Source organism: Macaca mulatta, chromosome 20 (assembly GCF_049350105.2).
Source record: "Macaca mulatta isolate MMU2019108-1 chromosome 20, T2T-MMU8v2.0, whole genome shotgun sequence".
NCBI lineage: Eukaryota > Metazoa > Chordata > Mammalia > Primates > Cercopithecidae > Macaca > Macaca mulatta.
The window spans coordinates 30,231,166-30,236,738 of NC_133425.1; the positions used below are offsets into that span (position 1 = coordinate 30,231,166).

General features: G+C 43.1%; 1 pseudogene; it reads left to right on the forward strand.

The window, feature by feature from the left end:
* Positions 223-1,110, forward strand: MACMULV1R-PS1049 (vomeronasal 1 receptor macMulV1R-ps1049 pseudogene; annotated as a pseudogene).

Genomic DNA, 5,573 nt, shown 5'->3' on the forward strand with positions numbered 1-5,573 from the left:
TAAAATGAATACACATTTATTAAATATTAATATCTATACTTAAATAAATTGCATGTATGCATTTAAGTTAAAATAATTTATTAATTCAATGATTTGAGTTATTCAAATTTAAGCAATTTAAATTGGTTTTGTTTCTCTGGAACGCCCTGTCCAAGAAGTCATGTCATAATCACCTGAATCGTCTGCAGGTGCAGGAATCACTTTGATCAATGATACTCAACCATGACGGATTGTTTAGCAGAAGACAGACTGACACATTTGACTCTGTAAATTCTGGGAAACTCTCTTCTTTATCATTATGCCTCCCTTTTCCTCACTGGGTGCAGGTTAAGGTGCACAGATTTGATTCTCATGCATCTGATTATAGCCAACTTCTCGGTCATTCTCTCTAAAGAAATCTGGCAGACAATGACATCTTTGGTTCGAACAACTTCAATGACTTTTCATGTGGACTTCTACTCTGCCTTCAGAGACTGGGCAGGGCTGTGCCTCCTGGCAGCACTTGCCTTCTGAGTGTCTTCCAGGCCATCCCTGTTCCCCCAGGGACTCCAGTAGGGCAGAGCTTACAGTAATATTTCCTAAGTTCACTGGACACTTGATTCTCTCGTGCTGGATCCTAAACACACTAGTAAATAATTTTCCTCTTTATGTGTCTGGCTATAACTCAATGCAGCCATCACAAGGAAAATAGATAATGGATACTGTTATGCTGTGATTCATGTCAAAATCTCACACTCACTGTGTGCTGTGCTGTTCTTATACCCCGATGTTTTGGATTTGGGAATCACGGCTTGGGCCAGAGGCGCCATGGTTTTCATCCTGCACCGGCACAAGCTGCAGGTCCAACACATTCATGGGACCCAATGGCTGTCCAGGTCCTCCCCTGAGTCCAGAGTCACCTAAGCCATCCTGGCCCTGGGGCACATCTATGTATGCTTTTACATCCTCTTTTCCTTTTGTCAATTTTTGGCTCTTTTTAATCCTCTTGGGCAGTGGCTGGTGAACATTTCTGCCCTGAGTGCTGTGTGTTCCCCAACTCTCAGCCTTTTTGTTTCCATCAGCTGTGACTCTGGTGTCTCCAGGCTCTGCTTTGCCTGACACAGAATATAAAATCTACTTATTTTATCCTATATATGTTTGTTGTCTATTTTTGCACAATGTCCAGTTGTTTACTCATCCCCCACAGAATTGTAAGCACAGTTGTGCAAATGACATTACAAGGGATTGGTGATACATACAGAAAAACACCTACATATGTCTCACTAACATATGTGGGGATAATCAGAATATGTTTGTTATTCATCAAGCAATAATACTGGAAAATTATACTTTAAGATATGTAAAAATAATACTATAACAATGTTAAACTATTTTAACTGTATTGTCTTTTTTAATCTATCACCATCTTCACTGATTAATTGGTTAAAATCACATATAATGTATCTTTACTTTTTCCACTTTAATTTTAATTGGTTAAAATTACATATAATTTATCTTCTAATTTTTCTACTCCTTCAAGAGATATAACTAAAACATAAATATATATAAAGATTATGTTTATGTTTTAGTTGTATCTCTTGAAGGAAAATCTGATTGAATATAGTCAAATAATATTTGACTTTGGCAGGAATAATTTAGCTATTTATGTTTAATATTATAAAGGGTATATTTGACATTGGATATATCAACTTTCTGTATTCCTCAGAATACCCATCATCTTTTCTGATTCTTCCTATTTTAACGTCTTATATGCTTTATATATAGATTTTAAAAATTCACAGTTAACCTCTGTTATTTGGGAGTTATATACAAGTATATCTTAGTTTTTAACACAGAGGTTACAGCAGGCGTTAAAATATTAATCATGGTATAAAGTTATTTAATACTTTCAACCTCCACTTTGACAACATTAAGGCATTAAATTACTAATCAAGCCAGGTGAGCTGGCTCACGCTTGTAATCCCAGCACTTTGGGAGGCTGAGGCAGGAGGATTGCTTGAGCTCGGGAGTTTGAGACCAGTATGAGCAACACAGCGAGACCTAGTATCTACAAAAAATTAAAAACTTAGCCAGGCATGGTGCCACATGCCTGAAGTCCCAGCTACTCAGGAGGCTGAGGTAGGAGGATCACTTGAGCCCAGGAGGCCAAGGCTGTGTGTTCACTCTGTGTGTTTCACTCTGTCGCCTAGGCTGGAGTCAAGTCACACCACTTGACTCCAGCCTACATGACAGAGTGAAACCCTGTTTCAAAAAACAACAAAAAATTCACTAATCCATTTATGTTCTCTCTTTGTGTTTTAATTGATATGTATTTTTTTTAAAAGTTGTAATACTTCTACAGGCCATAAGTGCACAACTAAATGAAATTTTAACAAACTGAACCCATGTTTCGTTTATTTATTATGCATGTCTTAGGTTGCAAAACAGAACATCATCAGACCCCAGCCACCTCCTTGTGCCCTTCCCAGTCACTACCTCTGGGAGTAACCATGACTCTGACTCCTAACAGTATAGCTCATCTGTACTTTCACCTGTTTTGTAGCTTATATATATGAAATCATGTAGTATAACTTATTTTTGTCTGTAGATTTTGAATTCCACATTTGGAAACTTATCTGTATGTTATTGTGGTTCATTTATTAGGTAGGTGATAGAATTACTAGGTTGGTTGAGGTTTTTGCCCTCTAAAGTAATGGCATCATCTGAACATCAAGCAATGAATTTAATCATGCCACTGTAAATGCATATGAGTAGTAGTCATGATAGGGCTATTAGCAACACTGGTTGTTTTTTTGTCTTCCATGTCGGAAATAGCAAAATAGACCATAGAGATGAACACCGAGCTTTTATTCAAGCAGGAACATGAGAGTTCACCAGAGAAGCATAGATAACTTCAGATCCTGGGGAAGGGAAGGTGGGCAAGCAGCTTGGGTGGTGGCATTCATCTGAGAAAAGTGAGTGAATCCCTAGTATGTGAAAGGGACAGAGAGTCTCTCTCAGTAATTCACGTTTTCACCAGGGATATGTGGAACTCAGGCCATGGAAGAGCATCTTGTTTCTCCCAAGCCCTGGGGCAAACTTGGGGAGAGGCTGGGAGACTCTGAGAGGGAAAGGCACTGGGAAAAGCTGCAGGCATTTTCCCAGACCCAGGACCACAGGACCAAGAGGAGGATGCCATTTTCAATTCTGGCTGGTGTTAAGGCAATCATTGGTGGCTGGGCAGCAGCAGCTGCCACAAGTATTTAGGTCTCTGGTGAGAAAGATTAAAGCACTTGTTCTGGAGCAGGAGAAGGACCTGGATTGAGCAGAATAAGCAGAATTGAGCAGCAAGTGTGGCGTCTACTTCCGCTATAGGCACCGGAATCGGGCTTTCTTTCATTACAGGACTGGAATGGGAGGAGATTTGCGGAAGCCATAGTTGCTCTCAGGTGGTGATATTTGTGGCCAGAGGTGGCTTTGCAACCTGGGACCAGTCTATGTATGGTATTTCTGGGCGCCCTAGCCTGCTAGCTTGATCAGTCAGGGGAGTGAGCCCACCTGGTTCTGAGGAGTGGGAGGGCGACAGATCCCACTCCTGCTCACCTGGATCGGGAGCATGGGCCACCACTCCCTTCCTGTGCCAAGAGTTTGGTGCAGAGGCATCTTCTCTGCTCTTGGCCGAGGCATGTCTGCAGGCATATGGTGCACCCTCTCACCTGGATTGTGAGTTCCGGGCTGCCTGTCTGTTCCCATGCAGAGAACATGGTGCAGTGGCACTCTCTGCTCATACACGGATTCGTCTCTTGGCTTTCAGCATACTCACACTCCCAGATTAGGAGGCTGAGCCACCTCTCCCTGTGCAAAGGCCTTGTTGCAGTGTTGGTTTCTGCTCCTTGCCCAGGCACACTTCCAGGCATTTGGTGCACCCTCTTGCCTGGGTTAGGAGCCTGAGCTGCCCCTCCCTTCCTGGGCAGAGATGTTTTTCTTTTCTTTTCTTTTCCTTCCCTTCCCTTCCCTTCCCTGCCCTGCCACGCCCTTCCCCGCCCTGCCCTTCTTCCCCTCCCTTCCCCTCCCTTCCCCTCCCTCCTTCCCCTCCCTCCTTCCCCTCCCTCCTTCCCCTCCCTTCTTCCTCTCCCTCCTTCCCCTCCCTTCCCTTGCCTTCTTCCCCTCCCTTCCCCTTCTTCTGCTCTTTTCTTTTTTTTTGTGAGAGAGTCTCACTCTGTCACCCAGGCTGGAGTGCAATGGCGCGATCTTGGCTCACTGCAACCTCCGCCTCCTGGGTTCAAGCGATTCTTCTGTCTCAGCCTCCCGAGTAGTTGGGATTACAGGCACGCACCACCATGTCCAACTAATTTTTCTATTTTTATTCTTTGGGATTTTGAACTCATAGCAACCATAACACTACTAGTTACACTGGTTTCTACGTCAACTTTGAGCTTGCTTAAAGTCAGGGGCTCCTGCCAAACTTAGGGCTGGGACCTTTCCTGAAAGGTACTATATTTCCTGAAATATAGGTTTATATTTCAATTTTGAGATGGGTCAATTTGGACTCTATAAATGATCTCAGAATGCCACTTGGTAAATAGAAATAATATAATCTAAAAGGAAATTGGACTGGAGCAGAAATATCTCAGCTCTAAAGGAAAAATTAGGATTCACCTTTGGTGGGAATTTTTTGCCCCCACTCCATTTTCCAAAGCAATGTTGCTGGCTCTATGGGACCCTCCTCCCCAACACACAATTTACTGAGTATTTACTAAATGTCTAGTCCTAGTTTTCTAATGGGTGGGGAAAAAAATGACACTTCATGGTTCCATTGGGCTGCTGTAGGTGTTTAACCTCAGTGCCAGCCATGCAAAACCGGAAGCAGGAATGGTCACTCCACTCAGTGGTCAGAACTCAAGAGTTTTGTGTCATTGACTACTTTCTAGCTGTTTAGTCTTCCATATTGAAAACTATAGACTATTTGAATGAGAACATCATCTTTGGGGCTGCAAACTGAAAACAATCACTTGAATTCAGGAGGCAGCAGTTGCAGTGAGTAGAGATTGTGCCATTACACTCCAGCCTGGGCGACAGAGCGAGACTCCATCTCATTAAAAAAAAAAAAAAAAAGGCCGGGCACGGTGGCTCAAGCCTATAATCCCAGCACTTTGGGAGGCCGAGACGGGTAGATCACGAGGTCAGGAGATCGAGACCACCCTGGCTAACACGGTGAAACCCCGTCTCTACTAAAAAATATAAAAAAAAAACTAGCCGGGCGCCTGTAGTCCCAGCTACTCGGGAGGCTGAGGCAGGAGAATGGCGTAAACCCGGGAGGCAGAGCTTGCAGTGAGCTGAGATCCGGCCACTGCACTCCAGCCTGGGTGACTCCAGAGCAAGACTGCCTCTCAGAAAAAAAAAAAAAAAAAGAATCCAAATGCTGTTGAGGATGTGGAGAAAAGGGAATCCTTGTATACTGTTGGTGGAAATGTAAATTAGTATAGCCACTATGGAGAACAGTTTGGAGGACCCTGAAAAAACTAAAAATCGAGCTACTTTATGATCCAGCAACCCTACTCCTAGGAATATACCCCAAAGAAAGTAAATCAGTA